The sequence below is a fragment of the Macrobrachium nipponense genome, chromosome 47, assembly GCF_015104395.2.
Source record: "Macrobrachium nipponense isolate FS-2020 chromosome 47, ASM1510439v2, whole genome shotgun sequence".
NCBI lineage: Eukaryota > Metazoa > Arthropoda > Malacostraca > Decapoda > Palaemonidae > Macrobrachium > Macrobrachium nipponense.
The window spans coordinates 10,982,679-11,002,184 of NC_087222.1; the positions used below are offsets into that span (position 1 = coordinate 10,982,679).

Consider the following 19,506-nt stretch of genomic DNA (forward strand, 5'->3'; position numbering starts at 1 on the left):
TCGCCACATCTATAAATTTTAATAATAATAATTAAACAGAGAATTATCTTTTAAAAAATGATAAAAGATACTGGTAATTATAAAATAAATATAAAAATGAATTATAAAAAAAGCAATTATTATATTAATACACACACACATACATACATACATATATATACACATACATATATACACATATGTACATGCACACACACATACATACGCACACACACACATATATATATATATACACTGTTTCAATAAGAATAAAAGCAAGGCGCACACAAGCATTACAGTTTATCTAAAATACCAGTGTTAAAAAGAAATCCAAATAAGCCAGTCATGTTAAAAATCCCATTTGCTCCTAAAACTTTTGACAACTTATAAGCATTATTCTCCTTCCCATAGAATAGATATTGATTGCGATGTTCCACCAAACTGGGGCACTCAACCAGCAAGCGCATAACAGTCAGTGGAACTAGGCAATCTTCACAGTCAGTTCGTGATCACGACTCATCAAGTAGTAATGTGTCAGCCTAGTATGTCCAATACGCAGGTGGCACAGAGCCATTTCAAACCTTCTGGGCATAAAATTGTACAGCCAAGGACTGATTGCAGGTCCAATTGTTCTCATTTTTACATTTGTAGTTAAATTTGACCAAATAGTTTGCCAAAGTACTTTATGCCTCTCTCTAATTGGAGTACTGTATATAAATCTCTGCACGGCAGCTTACTTGATCGGGGCTCAATACGAGAAACAGCCTCTTTGGCAATTGCATCAGCGCGTTCATTTCCAGATATTCCAACCTCTAAAAATAACCATTCTAGTATACTTAAAACTACTGGATGTTTGGAATAAAAATCTTTCAGTAACTCTAGAGCATTCTAGAGTCACAGTACACAATAAAATTCTAATCACTACTTTTTAAAACTTCTTTGACAGTATGAAAAATTCCATATAATTCTGCAGTAAATGCAGATGCATTACTTGAGAGCCTCCCACTACGCTCAAAGGACGGAAAAACTATGCCAAAACCAGTGCCTGGACTGGTTTTGGATCCATCGGTACAAACTTGGATAAAATTATCATGTTGTGACATATGATCTAAAAAGGTATAACATAATATTTTATCAGAGACATTCTTCTTTGGTTAATTAAAATAGTTACAAAACTCTACTACAGGATTTTTCCAAGGGGGAGATACAGATACCCTCACCAGTAGTACACATTTGTCTGAGGTTAAGCGTCAGTAGGATTGATTTCAGCTTGAAGGCATATGGACGTGGCATCTTTGGTTGACTTTCATAGAAGTTATCAAATCTTCCATTCTTAAACGACTGACAAATACCAGGGATCCAGGAAGTCTTTGAATCTGAACCAGCTTGAACCAGCAAAGCCTGGTAATTGTAAGTGTAGGGGCATTTCCCCAGCATCTACTAACATAGTCTCTATAGGGGAAGTCCTAAAAGCTCCAGTAGCAATCCTAATTCCAGTATGGTGACTGGAGTCCAAAATCTGAAGGTGACTTGGGGTAGCCGAGGTGTAAACTTCACATCCATATGTTAATCTTGATGAAACCAAGGCTTTATACGATCTTAATAACTGGAGTCTATCAGCTCCCCGAAATGTGCTTGACAAAACTTTCAAGATGTCCAAAGATTATTTTGCATATAGCCCCGAGATTTAGGAGATGGGGAAGCCATGTCAGCCGAGCATCAAAACTCATCCCTAAAAACCCTGTTTCATTAACACAAGCTATTCTCTGGCTATTTACATATAAATCTGGATCTGCATGTATCCCTCTAATTCTACAGAACTGCATGGCTACAGTCTTTGATGAAAAAAAATCTAAGACCCTGCATTTCAGCCCATTTCACTATCTTATTTATTACTACGTATTTGAAGATGACATTTAGCTACTGTGACATACGTTGCAGCTGCCAAAAGATAGAGAAAAGTCATTTAAAACAGTGTGTGCATAACATTCAGCAGGTATTTTTTGCCCTTTACTATGACAATTAAATTGTTAGAGGCAAAACAAAGTGTCACACTTAAACACACTACGCTGAGGAAACGCCCCTTCTTGTTTACATACTTTCAGACAGAAATTGCTCCTACTTTGTAACCTGTAAATTAAACCAAGTTTTTAAGAATAGCTAAATAAAAATAGCTAATTCTCTTAAAACCATATTGCATGGACTACTTTATTTCAAAATTCCATACCACCAGATAGGTAATCATACTCCTTTTCTTAAGTCTAAGAAAACCGTAATAAAGTGTTGCTAGAAGGCTAAGGCTTGCACATATTGCAGACTTCCATTCTAACTAAGATATCAGCAGTGGATTGCACACCACAGTTGGGCTGAGGAAAAATAGTTTCCTCTTTCTAAATACCACCAACTAAGCAAAGGCATTCACCATTTTCTCCCCATCAGCTGTACACAAACAAGGTGTTAGGGCAACAGGACAATAATGTTTCCCCACAAAAGCAACTACCCTTTCCTTCCGGGCTTGATGAAAGGGAAGGATTCTTGCTAGTTTCCCAACATAAGGGGTAGTAACGTTCTTTAAAAAATTCTGATTTATTCAGACTTAGGATACAAATCTTTTTGAGTAATCTGAGAAGGTCTTTGATCATAGAAGAAATGAATTTTTCATCCAGGACCAGGAGCAAGATTCTTTAAACTTTGAGAGAGCCAATGCAAATTCTCATCATATTAAATGGAATAGTATAAGGACTTTCCATCTTTAATGTTGAAGCGAAATCAAGATAATGCTGTTCCATTTGTTTGTTTTCTGTTGTTTGGCATTTGGTTTCTCCTTAAGCTTTCTGAGATATTTTAGCCAAAATGTAGGGCAAACTCATTTGACACCTACCTTGCCCTTTATTTTATTTTTAACAACAAGGGCGGTTGGCTAGGTACAAAAACTTTGCCATGTTAGTTTCCCTTACTTCTTCCTGACCCACTATTCCACACTAATTGTTGATGGGTAGTTTTGCAATTTATGAAGAAATGAGGCTTACTCCAAGATTTTCTTTGTGCCATTTTTAATAAATTTAAACTCTAAACTTTTTGCCCTAGCCTTATTGAAATTTTAACCAGATAGTACTTACATTTCTGGTCTTGTTTTAAACCATAGGTAAAACAAGATCTCAGAGTTCAATGAATGGGTTTCATGGCATTCTTTTGACCACCCTATGGTACTGGTCGATGCCATAAATAGACTTGATGTTCTTGGAAATTAACTGAAGTCCAGCTGCAAATAAAGTGAGTTATTAAACAACTTCAATAGCATCCTCAATGCATTCAAACTTCCTTTGAGCTGTAAGATTCCATTGGACACCTACGCTCTTCAAAATTTGCCCAGTCAGCTCATTTTTACATTCCAATGAGTAATCTTGGGCATGGAGTACCTTGATCCAGTGCTGACAACTTAGAAAAGTGATCACAAACTGTGCCTATTATCAATTCACCTCGCCAACTGAAGTTCCATAAAAAAGCATTGGCACTCCACATCGTTGACCAGGGTCGATGGATGTTAAAAGTCACCAGTCAAGTACATGGCAAATGGGAAGGTTTCCCAGTGTTTCAGAACACCAACATTTTTCACCCTTTCCAACTAATGGATGACAGGCCTAATTTCCTGTCTCAGTTACTAAATTAAATCCACCAAGAAAGGATTTCTTCCACGACATATCACCTTATGGATGAAAACGAAAAGTAGAGGAAGCGTCTGGATGAGACTACAGGAAAATCAGTAACTATTGGAAAGCTACATTTTGGTTGGAAGGTTATTAACAACACAAATCGTACATCTCCGAGCTAGAAACCAACCTTGCACTGCAACAGCTTGCAAAGAAGACAATGAACAGGAAAATGCTTGTATGGAGTATCATGGGCAAACATATGGTAACATATAAAGACCCTGATAATATGATATGTATGAGACATTGTTTGTATATTCACCATGCTTTGACAAAATTCCTTAGAAATTGGGGTAGGTCATCGTTTTTAACTTCCTCCCTGGAGGAACTGAGTGTCTGAGCGAACAGCTTAGGAATTGCTGGAATATGACTTTTCCCTTTTCTTCGAGATGGTGGTGGACATTAAGATCCTTACCTAAGGCAGGTTCAACGTTCCTCCTGTAGTTCTTCCGGCATTTTTCGTCAGAGGTGGACTTTGGAAACTGGAGTTAGAGCAGTTTTTAGGGCATGAAACGAAGGTTGGGTGGAATTCGTGCGTCCGCATGAGCTTATGTCCCGTTCATAATCAGCATGTAATTAAGCCAGAACCATAGAGACCGTTTACGAGGAGAGAATGCCAGATGCCGGGATGGCGCTCGCGAACGTTTCTTTTATTCTGTGAGTGAAACTTCTGGAAATGGGTAAGAAATTAACTGTTGCTTTAGCCAAAGGTGGGTGGCTTGACTGTATTTTTTATATTTGGTGATGATGTTCTATTTCATTTAATCTTTTGACTTTCTGGCTTTAAAACAATTGCGTATGCTTATTCAGAGTGGTTTTGTAATCCTAACAGGTGGTTGCTAGTGGGAGGGGAACAGGTGGTTTCTTGGTAGGGGAACCTAGATTCTGGAGTAAGAGATAAATGGTGGTTTGGACTAATTACTGAATGAGACTGTTAATTTACCAGGGTTATCTGAGTTATCTGAACTTTGAGTGTTATCATTCGCCATTTAATCTATCATGTAAGCAATCTGAGCTATTCAATTAATACCTTTGCTTTTAAAATAAATGTCTATTTATGTAGTTTCCGACTCCTTGATTTTGATGAACCTAATGAAATGGAGGAGAAGAGAGAGAGAGAGGAGAGAGAGAGAGAGGAGAGAGAGAGAGAGAGAGAGAGAGCTTGTTCTAGTCGAGAGTGAGAGAGAGAAGAAAGTGTTTGCCAAAGTCCCATGTGCCAGCCGCTATTGCTTGTTTGCTACCAAAGTGAATAACATAGGCGTTGGGCCCTGTTATTATCTTGGTGGGCAGTGATGTTTTGGAACCCGAAAAAAAGACCTTTTGTAAGATTGGGTATCAGCTTAAAAATGCAGTTTTCAGAGTGTCTTGGTTTTGTTGGAAAAGGTGTATTTAATTTCAGTTACTACGTGAGAGGGAAGGAACAACGTATCCATCTGTGGGGATGTGGTACTGAGAGAAACAAATTGAATTAGGATCAGCAAATTCGCACCCATCCCGAGGACGCTCCCTAGGATAAGGACTTAGGTCCTAGCTTGTTGTGTGGAATGATTGGCGGAGTGCTTTTGTGTAGCGCGGTTTTGAGGAGTGCGTGTTGTGCCAACGAGATTCGCATTAGATTCCGATGATGAATGGTTCTCCATTTTTGAAGGGCGTAAGGTGTTACGGTGGTTGTTTTTTTTTTTTATTTTTTTTTTAAAGGCCCCAGGCCCTGGTTTGTTTTTTAACCTTTGTGTGTTGAACCATTTTAAAGAGGCAGTTCAGTTTTACCATATAAATTTTCCCTCAAAGTAGCAGAAAGTGATAAGTTTTATCTTAGCGCCATGTTAAAGAACACACGCATTCGTCCGTTTGTTTTAATTTAATACATACGTGTTGTATATGAACAAATTCATACATGCGATACGGTTGCTTGGAATTGCATTCTTTGCCTTGGAGACCGTGCCCAATCGTTCTTACGCAGTCAGCACCAATTCTTGCTGAACGACAAGAGGGTAGTTGCCAAGGGGAGGGTAGGTGGTGGTTTCTTTCCATGGAGGGTGCAAAGCTTCTTTTTTTTTAGTTTTTTTTTAGGGGTGGGGAACTTCTTTTTTTTTTTCTGTGTCGGGGCAATGGGGGCGAGGTTTGGCCGTGAATAGGAAATTCAATGCCATGGAATCAAAGATGATAACGTCTGGGTGATGATATGGACATGGTCCTACAAGGGTTTTTTTTAGAAAGATTTTTGTTTTTCTTTCTCTTGAGTGAATGAGCACAAAAGGAAATAAAATGCAATGCATATGAATGTGGTGCCAAGTTTTCCTTATGCTTTGACACTGCATCCTCTGCAGCTGCCCAAGGGTCCAGCACAAGCTGAGACAAGAAAAATCTGAAGATTTCCGTTTTCGCCATGTGGCAAACAAGATCCCACTACTGGACGTCCCACCATAGGTTAGAAGAGCCTTTCCAACAATGGTCTGGGTGTAGAGACCATTCAGGTCCAAATCAACCTGATTCTTCTTGCGGCTGGAGCTTGTTGTCTGCCAACTACATTCCTCTTGCCTGGAATGTATCTGGCTGACAGCTCTCACCGAGTGAGCTACAGCCCACTCGTGCACTTTTGCATCGTTCAAACTGGTGCAAACGGGAAGGCGACACTAGGCCACCCCATTTGTTGGAACGGTATGCCAACTACCGTGGTGTTGTCGCTCATTCACCCATCCCCTGGGTGTCCCTATCAGTCCGTTCCCGGGACTCTTGGAGTGTGAAGGTGCCTGTTATGATGGTTTCCACACTCCTGCAATGCAACCAGCAATTCCTTCCCCTCGGTTGATTGCGTCTGAGAGGGGGAGGGAGGCAACAGGGGACACCCTCCTATTTAAGAGGTTCCTGTTGTCTAGCACACCGGGATGCCACCAGGCCAGGTCCTCCCTTACTTCCTCAGTGGAGACGAAAACCAGGAAGGATTGTGGATCCCGTGCCTGTGACAAGCAGTCCTTTAGTCCACCACTGGAAGAGACCGCAGGTGAAGACAGCCCGTGAGGGGACTAACTATTCTCCAGTGACGACAGGTTGACCGATCATGACTTGCCACTGCTGAGCTACTGTTCCTGTCGAGACAGGAACCCATATGCCTTGCCTCCCCTGAAACCTGATGATCCGCGAGTCTGCCGGGGGAAGACGCGTGTTTGCTACCGTTATTGATCAGCATGCCCAGGTACTTTATCCTCTGCTTGGGCTCGAGATCTTTGGGGGACTTCTTGACATTTTCACCACGATCCCCAGATCGCGGCATAAGTCAAGGAGTTGATCTCTGTCCATGTAGCAAACTGCAGGGAGTTCGCCAGGACCAGCCAAATCGTCGAGATACCTCATCAGACAGATCCCGACTAGAATGGGGCCCACCCAAACGAACCAGAAGTGACACCGTCGGGTGAAAAAACCTGTTGGGCGGTTGACGGAGACCCGAAACAAAGTACCTTTAATTTGGTACACGTCCCGTCGGGATTAAAGCGGGAGGTACTGTCCTGGAGGACTGATGGGATGTGGGTATTTGAGGATATACCGCATCCTTTAGGTCCACCGACAAGCAATGAAATCGTTTATCCCTCATGGAATCAAGCACTGAGCGTGCTGTTTCCATCGATGAACCTAGTCTGGCTAAACCGAATCGGTTTCCAGGGAGCAGAGATCTATCATCGGTCTCCAGCCCCACCTGTAGAACTTCTCCACTAGGATAACCGTTCACCCCCAACCCCCCAACCACCCACCCAACCCCCCCTATACCTAAGATTCCGGCTGTAGAAAAACCTGGCGGACTGATCTCGTTACAGAAATCTCCACAGCTCGTTTGCTCAGGCAGGTCTTGACTTCTTGTAGTGCTACGTCCCATAGCAGAACCCGGGAAACGTAAGTCTGAGGGTGGACCGGAGTGAAGGTGAGGGGTGGGCCGTGAACCTCAAAGGGTAACGATGGTATCCCTCCCGAAGGACATCCACTACCCAAGGTCCTCCCTTCTTGGCTCCATAGCACTACCAAGTTGCCCAATGGCTCACCCAGGCCACCCCCCCACTTCCGGCAGCCAGGTGAGGGGTGAACGCCGTCCCTAGCGTTCCCTCTCTTCAGTTCCGCTTCGGCAGGTCGTCCATCCCACAGGAGTAGGAGGGCCTGGGGAGGAGGGCTGACGCTCCACCTCCTCAAAAGCAAAAGATGATAGGCTGGGGTCTTTTCCTCACCCAAAGTTGCTCGAGACTGCCCAGAAGTCTTCGAGACTGCCTGGGGAAGAGAGATGGAGGAACCAGCAACAGTCCCGTTCCGTTAGACCCAGTGTCACCTCCTTTGACCGGGCCGCTCTGGTTACCCAGGTTGAGGCCCACAGGTTGGCCGTCTTGGTGCGGAGGTAGGAGATGGCCTTACCTCCAGAACTGGCAGAGTCTCCCTAACACCAAGTCTTCCTCAGGAACAATACCTTATCCCGAGGAGGCTGCGACTCTGGATATCTGGTAAGAAGAACCACAGAATCCAGCCCAGGAGACGGCCTGGAAGGCTGGCCATGGCAGTTTGCTTCCATTTTTCCTGGGGACCGATGGACTCTTGCTGTGAGAACCAGAGGTTCGCAGCCATGCAGGTGATCGGAGAGGCACCCCTCGCGAGTGACGTTAGCCTAGCTATCTCTGGGATCAACCTTGCTTGGTCGGCCAATGGATCCACCCTGATGGCACGTAGAACAACCGCTGGCAAGGCAAGGGACGGAGGGGGGAAGCAGCTTTGTCCGACCTGCTGGACCTAAGCGAATCCCTCCAGGTCCGCCCGGGGAAGTCGACGAGCGTTCTACCTAGCCCAGTCACAACTGGTCGGCTAACGGTGGACTCCAGGGTAAACCCACCATCAATCTAGGTTTCCTCTACGGGGACCCCAGAACGACTCCAACCTCGATGGAGGGTTGGATAACAAGGAAGCAACTCCACCGATCGTTGTGGCTGGACAGAAATCAGCTCAATGGACCTTCTGCAACTGGATCTCTGTTTATCTCGGGGGTTGGATCATGTCCCTGAGGCGATGGAACCCATCAGATCCATCCACGGCCGATCACCTTCCCGAGAACACTCTTTCTTCAGGAGGAAGAACCTCGCCAGAAACCCCTCGTGGGTCTCCGCCAACCCACTTGCAGCGCATGACCTGCTAAGGTCTAATGGAACTGAGCCAGGGTATTGTAGGTGGCTCTCGTGGCGGGGAACCGTTGAGGAGCGGGCCAACTCACCTCGCCGTCACCCCTGCTCGCCTCGCTCCTCCTGGTGTAGCCCAAGTAGGTTGAGGGGAACAGGTGAGGTTAGACCTGACGCTCCTACCCTGCCCTAACCAGCCAGAGCTGGTGGGCTGGGAGGGACCCGTGGTGGTGATTCAAGATGTCAGGTCTGGACCAGCGGGTCCTCTGTGTGGAGGAAGAAGGCACTGGACCGAGGACAGTAGTGTTGGCCCTGTGCCGTCAGAGGGGAACTGCTACCAGTTGTGCCAGAAGCCGTCCGGTCCCGGGGGGTCAGTGGAAGGTCGGGTGACCATGAGGTAGTTATCCACTAACGTCCGGTTGAGAGTGAGCACCGGACCTTCTCAATGCGCCACAGTACTGGGACAACCTCTTTCCCAGCCTGCAATACGTGGGATGGTCCCTGGTGGGGGACCGTCACATCAACCCTTGGGAACCGGGGGATCCGGGGATCCCCACGAGAGTGATCGCCAGCCCTGGCAAGAGTCCACCTGAGGCGACCCTTGCCAGGCCTTCCACTACCGTGCTTGGGTCCTGACGGTGAGCATGCTCCAACGTTCTGGACCCTGGCTGCACGGTCACTGGTAGGTGACTATACCAACGGTGACGCTCATGGAGTTAAGCGGCCGAGACAGTTTCCATAGTCCGGAGGTGGAACCTCTGGAAGCCAGGAGCATAGGGGTACCAAGTGGTAGCCGGTGACCCCTAACGGTTCCCCCTGTCTTACTTATTCCCTGGTGTAAGGAAGGAAGACGGGTACCCATTCCCGGAAGGAACGGGAGGAACCAGGCGGAAGACCTGGGGACAGACCAAGTTAGAAAAAGTCTCTATGGCGAGACTTCTTGAGGGGGGGGCGAGGCCACCTTTCTTTTCTTATAGGGCTGGGGGCCTTGGTAAGTCAAATGAGGTAAGGAAGGCAGCAGCCAAAAAGAACGACCTACGAAGACGACGACCCACCTTCCTTCTTCTTCCTGGACTTCTTCTTCGCCCAACTTCCTCAGGACAACCAACAGGTCTACCATCCAGGGACGGAGCTGGGGCAGTGTTGTGGTTAGCAACACGGGCCCAACTGCACCCTGTCCCGGATGGGGAACCTCCAATCAAGGAGCAGCACTACCACTGGGCAGGAACGGAGACAGCAGGAACAGCCACAGGTGAAACCGTGGTGGGCAGTCTAGCGGGGAGATCCTTTCGGTGGGCACTCAAGAAAAGTCAGGGGGTGGAGGGGCGAGGACAGCAAACCCGACCATCTCAGCGGAGCGCCACCCACCTGCTGAAGGTCTCCACCCGTGGAGGCAGACACACCTGGGGAAAGCAACATCGTCGGGTTTAATTGGGGGGGGGGGGGGGGGGGGGGGGGGGGGGGGGGGGGGGGGTTCTCAATTCGCTAAAAGTGGGGGAAAGATACCAGCCCATGAATGGATCGAAGACCCCAAGTACAACTCCAGGTTGCAGGGGTCTCGAGTTCCTATTCCTCTGTGCTCGACAAGGGTCGAGCGAAGATGGCGGAACATGAAGGAAACAATCCCCCGAGGGGGAGAGAGCCATAACGTGGAGCTGGGCTAGGAGGGAGGAAGGAAACGAAACGAATGTGTCTATTTAACCAGAGATGTTCGAGGGAGAGCTTTCCGACGACACCTTGTCAAACTTTACGTGGTTTCCTCCATGCTTCTCATAGTGATCCCACCCCTTGCTCCTCCAGACCAGGAGATACAAAAAATCACAAGGGTATGGGGCCCCGAGAGCATTCCACGCCCTCGGTCACTGCATTCACACAAAAAATGAAGGGTCCACAGCATCGCTTGGGACCTGAATACCCTAAACTTAACACTTACCCAACCTCCCACTCCAGGGCATGCACGTCTCCGGTTGGACTGGGGGGCGAGGGGGCTTCTCCACTTCGTGGGGCTTGCATGTCTCCACAGCATGCAAATCCACCCAAAATAATAACAAAAAGAATAACAAAAAGTTACTTTCAAGTGCACACACACTAAGTAATTACACCAAGAAAAAATGGCAGAAGTAAGTAGCTCAATGTTGAACATCAATGAATATCGCGACAGAGGGTGGGTCAGAGAGGCGTAAACACACTTCTTACACCAACCCGACAGGCCAGTCGAAAGCAAAGTGGTATGTATTTACGCCTCTAGTCGGGCGGGAACTCGCGACCATCGGACCAAGCCAATTATTTACTACCGAACTACCTTGTTAGTAAATCTTTAGACCGGTCCAGCTGCGCTGAATAGATAATTCCTTATGGTAAAGGAACCGTGTGGTTTGTATTACATGTCGGAACAAAAGCAAAAGTAGGTTCTTAATGTCATTATGTGAAGTAAACAAAATTTACAGAGGTACAAAATTACGTGCAAGCAAGGAAAACCAGAATGGTGCCAGTACTGGCGAAAAATGTTTCTGCCAGGACGGCGAGATTTTGTCATTACATATCGTACATGAATATACATGATTACATATGGGAGGTATATAAAATGGGACATACAAATGAATAAGAATGCAACTACATATATGTTTAAACATTCCATATATCGTACTGGAATGTTTCTTTCATTTACCTATACTCCTTCCACCTTCAAACCAAATTACCCCCACAAAAAACAAACATCGTAGTACAGTCTCAAGCAGACTCTTTCTCTTCCGTGCCTTTGAGAACGACGTGGGACAATGGTGGGGTATATCAACAAAGGACGGCTTTTCCTGGTCCAACGCAAGGGGCCACAGGGAAAAAGAGGGGATGGGTCAATGCTAGGGGGTGGCACTGGCTGAACAGGAAAACAACAGTTTTTGCCACCAGACACGGACCAATAGGGAGATGAATTTCCATAATCCCTTAACCTACTGAAACTACCGTGACTACCCCCGACCATTGTTCCAGTAGCGAGATGGTTCCGGGGGGAGGTCTTGGATCCGTACTGGATACGTACATTGCTATCCCAATAAGTCAACCTGGGTTGGGGGGCTGGCATGCTGATAGCAACTGGGTCTTAACCATGCTCAGCACGGGCAGCAGCTCAGGAGAAACAGCAACGGTGTTTCACCAGTCCTGTCTTGACCTGCCACTCCCTCTGAAAAAGGATGCATGACCGAAGAGGTCAACCATACCAGGATTTGGGCAGGGAAGTGGCCTGTGAAAATGTTGCCAGAGGGTACCGTTGTCAGGAATGAGATGCCTTGATTGACTTCCATGGTGGCCTCGGCATGGACCATTCGATTGTGGATAATATGGGGAGGTTACCACATGTCATACTGCCCCATCGCTCCATGAAGTCCCAAGAACTCGTGTTACTGGTGAACTGTTGTCCTCCCAACCAGTACCTGAGACGGAGAGGCTTCCACCAACTTCCTGGCAAGTAGCAGCAGATCCCTGATTGGTATTAGGTAAACAGTAGTATCACCTTTGGCATGGGGACCAACAACAGGGCCATCCTGAGAGTTGGTCAAGTATGACAAGAAAGGCTTTTCCAGTGACAGTAAATAAATCTGCTGAAACAAACTCAAAGGGCCTCGTGGGGTTGTCGTCATGCATTAATGGTTCCTACTTCTGGGTTGGCTGCAATACCTGGCATGACTCACAAGCTACAATTGTGTTGACAATGTCCGAGTTGATACCAAGCCAGAAGACAGCCTGTCTTGCCCGGCACTTATGATTCCATGCTTGATGACTATCATGTAGGCGGGACACATGCGGCCGTGGAGGGCGGCAGGAACTATAACTCATGCTCCATACAAAACGAGGTCACCGTCAGCGTAGAGCTCGTCCCGTATCTTCCAGTATGGGAGTAAGGAGTTATGCAGATCATATCTGTTGGAGGGGAATCCTGAGGTGACATAGTCGAGTAGGTGAGTGTAGACAGGGTCTTCTCTTGCTGTGTCTCGTAGATCATGAGGAGTCCTGTTGGTATCTTGAGCTGTAGACTTTCCTGAAGAGGTGACAGTGTACATAGCCATGTCTGTTTGGAGATGGGTAGCAGAAGGGCACCTGTGATTTTGTCCTCTGGTGCAGGGTGGCTAACTGGGGCTCCAGACACAGCATCAGGAATGTTCAGAGACTTGCCAGCATGCCACACAGCTGTGAACAAATGGGGCAAAATTTTCTCCTTATGACCCTGGAGGCGAGGATTCTCGATGTCACTGATACTTGTAACCACTTTTGTGGATGGTTGGGTGGGTCAGCACATCTTTAGCCTAATTTTCTCAAGTAAATAAATTAATGAAACACATATGGCAGTGCACAGTACTTCTGAAAATTAGACAAAGTTTGAAACATTAGTGCCCTAGTGGCATGGAAATCCATATGTTGGTTTAAAAGGGGTTCATGAAAAACAATGAAATGCGTAATAGGCTGTTGTTACGACCCTTGTTGGGCCGTGGTGCAGGTTTGTCTGCACTAAAAGATGTACACTCAGTGTTGTTACAGAGTATCCAGCAAAAATGATCAATGGAGACGAAAACACTCAGGAAAACTCAACAATATTTATTAACAAAGAAAAATAATCAAAGTCAACCTTGTGACTGCCAAGGACAAACTCTAGTCCTTAAAATAATCCCTTGGGATTCCTAAACTTCTAAAAAAAAACTAAGCCCTAAACAGAGATAATAGAGAGAAACACATGAATGCAAATACATCAAAATATAAAATATAACTGGCCAGATCAAATGAATAAATTAACCAATACCTATAACAAATAAATAGGATAGGAGGAAGGAAGGCGAAGAGTAATAGTGAGAAAACACTTAATCTCCTACCTATGTTTACAATCTAAATTTATTATATAAACAAAATATAAAAGCCACGAGGCTGTTAATATAACAATTTATAATTGTAATCAAACAAACAAAATGGGCAAATCTCAACTGTCTCAACAGTTCATTATAAGAGAACTATATAATATAAAATAATAATAACAACGACAACAAAAATATCTCCTCACACTCAGAAGGGGAGTCCGTGATCCAGGACTAATAATAAAGGTCTAGCCTTACAGTAGGCCGTGATCCAAAATAATTTCAGAACTCTTGCTGACAGTACAGAAGCACCAGGAAGGAGGAGTCGAGAGGTCCTGCACGACCATACAAAAAGGAACGCTTACCTGGGATCTGTCTCCCTACTTGACTTCTAACGGGCATCAAGGCCCCCACAGCTGCAATAACCAAGGCGTCCTGGAAAAGCAAATGCTTCTAACACCTCAGGAAAACTCTTCCACTGAGGTGGCAGTGAGATAAGTCGCAGGTGGCACAAATCACTGCAATACAAGCAGGACGCAACACCGCAGGTGGCCAGAAGCGTACCTGCAAAGGACAGCACTCAAAGATACAGCGTACACAACACCGCAGGTGGCCAGATGTGTACCTGCGAAGGGCGGCTCAAAGTACTCCCAAAAGCGTCGATAAAACATATTAATTGCGGCAGCTGCAGAGCAAAAAAAGGACAGCCTCTGTAGATAGCCCGAACTGTCTGCCCAAAACACTCGCTTTGTCTCTTCTCACCTCCTTCACCGAGGGCTCCAGTCACGTACCCAAACGTAAACAAAAAGATACGAGTGTTAAAAGGGTAATTCAAAAAATTTTAAAAAAATTTTAACGAGCGGGGAGGAGGCGCAAAATCACCACACTAAAACTTAACTTTCGTAATATATACAATACAAACTTCCTTAAAAATAAATACTTAAATACTAAATGTCTTAATATTAAATGTTAACAAAATCACAAGGTTGACTAAAAACTGAAAAATTACGTTAACATCTGATACCTTCCTCCCCGAAGAAAAAAAAATTTAAGCCAGAAAATTTTTTTTTATAAATGTAGTACTAACAAACCTGTAAGGAAAGAATAAAGACAATCTACAACAGGCAAACATACAATAATAGAGCAACAAATCTGAAACCAAATTATATTACATCAACAGAAAATACCATTGGGGAATGCAAACCAAAAGCTTTATATAGCTTACCATTATTTTAAAGATAAGTGAGAATACCATACTCTTGAACCCAAAGACAAGGCATGGCAAAGGACAGACATGACATAACAATACCCATAGTTTAAACAGGATCATAAAAGTCACAAATCCCCAAGTCTAAGGAAACCAACCTACTTAACTTTACCTAAATAAACTTACAGGCACACACAGGCCTACACCTTAACCTACAATACACGAACAATATAGTCCAAAAAGTCATTATATATAATCATCAATTCAAAGTCCAAAGTATATTGTGACAAATCAATAATTGGCTAGGAACCAAGGGCAATATCATAAAATATTAAGAGTGTATAAACTTCATACAAACCTCAACAACTGGCAGTCGCCAAACCGTATAATAAAAATAAACAGGTATTAACAAATAAACCTACTAAATTCAAACCTATAAAACTTGCAGGAATATTGAAACCATACATATTCAAAAAATAATTTTTTTCATATAACCTATTGGAGAAAACGAGCAAGGGTGACGTACGAGAGAGAAGGCAAACTAATCAATTTCGGAAAGGGCATCAGGAATCTTATTTTCGGAACCCTTAATGTGCTTTATCACCAATTTAAATTCTTGAAGAAAGAGAGCCCAGCGCAAGATCCTCTGGTTGGCCCCTTTCATCCGTTCAATAAAAACCAGTGGGTTATGATCAGTCCAGACTCTATGGGAAAAGAAAAATTAGTTACATAGGGTTTAAAGTGCATAAGTGTGCGGACCAAAGCAAGGGCTTCTTTTTCAATTGTGAGTATCTTCTTCTGCCGCCAATAACTTACGACTGAAATAAGATACTGGGTGAACTTCACCTTCCTCCATTCCTTTGAAAGAGGGACACACCAATTCCTACATCACTGGCATCCACAGCAATGAGAAAATGGTCTTTGAAAATCTGGGGAAATTAAAATGGGGTTAGTCAACAACACAGATTTAAGCTTATTAAAAGCTTCCTCACACTGCTGCGACCAAAAGAATTTCTGACCTTTCTAGGAGTTTTGTAAGAGGATGAGCAAGGTCTGAGAAATTTCTAACGTACTTTCTGTAGTAGCCAAGCATACCTAGAACCCTTCTCACCTCTCTGACATTACTTGGGCTTTTCAAATTAATAATAGCCTCGAGGTTAGCTTGTTTCGGAGCCACCTGACCCAAACCAACCTCGTGACCCAAATAACAAACCTTAGTCTTACCAAATTCACACTTGGCTAAATTTATAACCAAACCAGCAGCAGACCTAAGAGCCTCAAATACTTTACGCACCTTACCAAATGCGTATGCCAGTCATTGCTATACACTACCAAATCATCAATATAAATCTCTGTTCCTTCTAAACACAAATAACCCTATTCATCAGTCTCTGAAAAGTGCATGCTGCATTTTTCATCCCGAATGGGCATAACCTTGCATTCATACAAACCAAGGGAGTGACAAATGCAGAGATTTCACGGGCTCGATCAGATAACGGAACCTGCCAATAGCCTTTCAGTAAATCCAACTTTGTAATAAAATTAGCAGATCCTATCTGGTCGAGGCAATCATCAATACGAGGCAAAGGAAAAGAATCATTCTTTGTATGGACGTTTACTTTCCTATAGTCCACACACATGCGGAAACTTACCGTCTGCCTTTTTTAACAAGAACTATAGGAGAACTCCAGGGACTAACAGAAGGCTGAATGAGTCGTGCTCCAACATATACTCAATCTCCTTACTGACTATATCCCTTTTCACGGGATTCAACCGATAAGGACTTTTGCTTAACAGGAGGAGCACTTCCCACATCAACATCATGCTGAAGAAGATTAGTTCTACCTGGAGAATCCTTAAATAAATCTGTAAAGGAATAAATTAAATTAAGTACATCTTTTCTTTGACTAACATCCAAATGTTCCAAACCTTCCTGCAAGATTCCTAAATTTTGCAAATTTTCAAACAAAGCATCGGAAGGAACTTGATACAATAAGTCATCAGATTCTTCAGGAGGAACATCTACTACTACCGATATCGGTTCATACACAATTGCTAAATGATCAACACCATTTACAATGATATGGCTTCAGTCTTTATATGATAAATTCTACACTTTCTACTTTGAGCCTGGAGATTCAATTTCATAATTGACCTCGGGACAACTTCCTCAATACCTTCCAGGGACCCTTATACCTTGGTTCAAGAAAATTGTCCGGGTCCATACTACAAAACCAAAACCAATTCTCCAGGTTCAAAAGAACGAGCTTTAGCTTTTCTGTCAACAAAAATTATCCTTCATCACAGCTTGTGAATAACTCAGATTTTCCCGTGCAAAATTCCAAGCACTGAACAACCTCTTTTCAAATCCTCTACAAATTCTCCAACTTTAACCTCTCCCCTTCGACCGGACTGTAGCACTTCGCTAAAAATTTCTAGAGGACCACGAACTTTATGACCAAATACCAATTCGAAGGGAGCTACACCAGTGGAAGAATTTGGATGATTCCTAAGAGCAAAGAGGGCAAAGGGAAGTGCTTTATCCCACTCACTACCTTGTTCGTAACAATGTTTTTTCAAAATGGATTTAAGGGTCTGGTGAAACCTCTCCACCACACCTTGACTCTCCGGAGTGATAAGGTACGCTGGTAATGTGCTGAATGGCCAGTTCAGCACATTTACCTCTAAATACCTTACTCGTGAAATTTGTACCACAATCTGTCTGAATAACACGAGGGAGACCATACCTGGAAAAGAAATCCATTAATTTTTTCAAAAAACCACTTTAGATGTAATACGTCTCATAGGGAATGCTTCGGGAAATCTAGAGGCTCTATCCATAATAGTTAATAAATAAAAACATAACCAGACTTGGTTTTAGGTAAAGGACCAACGACATCTATCACCAATTCCGAGAATGGTTCACCAATGGCAGGGATAGGATGTAAAGGAGCTTTGGGAATTATTTGATTTGGTTTTCCCATAACCTGACAACCTCACATTCCTTCACATAATGCTTCACAGAAGATTTCATCCCAGGCCACCAAAAATACTTGCTAATTTTGGAAAGTTTTCCATACCCCAAAATGGCCTGAAAGAAAATTGTTGTGAGCAAGATTCATTACCGATTCACGGAACTGGGACGGAACCACAATTTGTGCAATCTGAGAAGTCTTGCCAGATCATCTGTCGAAGGACGACTAAACCTGTAAAGTAGACCCTTGGTAATACCAAACCGAGGTTTAGTCAAATCATTAATGTCTCCCAATTCAAAGTCAAATTCTTTTTTCTGGGCTTCAATAAAAGCCAATCTGTCCCAATCAGGTTTCAAATCATTAATAATAATACTATTACTACCACTATCTACTGACCCGGGCCTTTCTACATCTACTTCTAAACTACTAAGCATTAAATCATCATCGACATCAAGTAGATCAGCAGCTCTTGCTGCGGCACCGGGTTGTTATAGCTATGGGACATGCATTAATGGACAATATGGAAATAATTCCTGACCCTCACCATTGACCATATCATTGCCCCAAAACCCAAAATACCGTCAATCCCAGGAATGGGGAGACTATCAACAACGGCCAACTCGGAAACCTTATCACATCCAGGAAAAGACAACCTGACATCCACCAACGGAGCAGAAAACAACAGTGTTCGGGAACCCTCCCAGAACGACATAATTCCCTGAATACTCTTTACAACCTTTTAAGGTATCCCTCAACACAAGGAGACCGAGCTGAACCAGTGTCCCTCAAGAACTTTACTTGATAATCTTAGATCCAAGAACAATTTTACCTGGCCATACATATTTGTCAAAATTGAGTCACAACTGTGTTTTATTAGAATGTCCACTACTACTATTATCTACCTTACTACTAACTACAGATTTTTCCACTTGATTATCACAAGAACTGGACCTCTCAGAAATTAATGAAACTGCATTTGGCCGTTTCTCTCAAGTATCGTCTACGGGCATTGCACTGGTTCTGGAAATGACCTGGCTTGTCACACCAAAAACAGGTTACTCTACGTCCAGTACTTCTGTTACCATTATTATTATTGTACCTTTGATTATTGCCAGAATTAGATGTACCTCTGTTAACAAAGACACGAGGGGGAGGAGACCCTCCTGAGACTCTACCAACATTCCTACCATCTGAAAAAGAATTAGCATTATTAATCTTAGGAATATTAGGAGTCGACGAAGGTGGTTCTCCCCTCCTTCCACTACTGTGGGCACGGGAAGAGGGATCATTTAAAACCCTGTTACCCAAAGTTACCATTGCCAGAGCGATGGGTCAACAACAATATTCATCTGCCAACTGAGCGGCACTACTCAACTTCACAGCTTTGACCTCCTCAAGATGGACCCTCAACTCTTTGCTACATGCCTGAACTCTTCAAGGAGCAACAATTCCCGCAACGCTGCAAAAGACAACCACTTGTCGGCTTTTCAGCCAGTCGTCAAATTGTTCCTCCCTTGACCCGAGCGAATTCTACATAAGACTGTGAAGGATGTTATTATAATTCCTAAATTTTGAGGCGATAGGCTCGGAACCAGATCATAGGATTTTAATACCAGCGCTTTTGACCTTATGATAGTCCCTGGCAATTCCCTCCTC

At 44.0% G+C, this 19,506-nt stretch overlaps 1 pseudogene; it reads right to left on the reverse strand.

Moving 5' to 3' along the window:
* LOC135204524 (zinc finger protein 546-like) overlaps nucleotides 1-19,506 on the reverse strand; it is a 128,021-nt pseudogene that overhangs the window by 46,118 nt on the left and 62,397 nt on the right.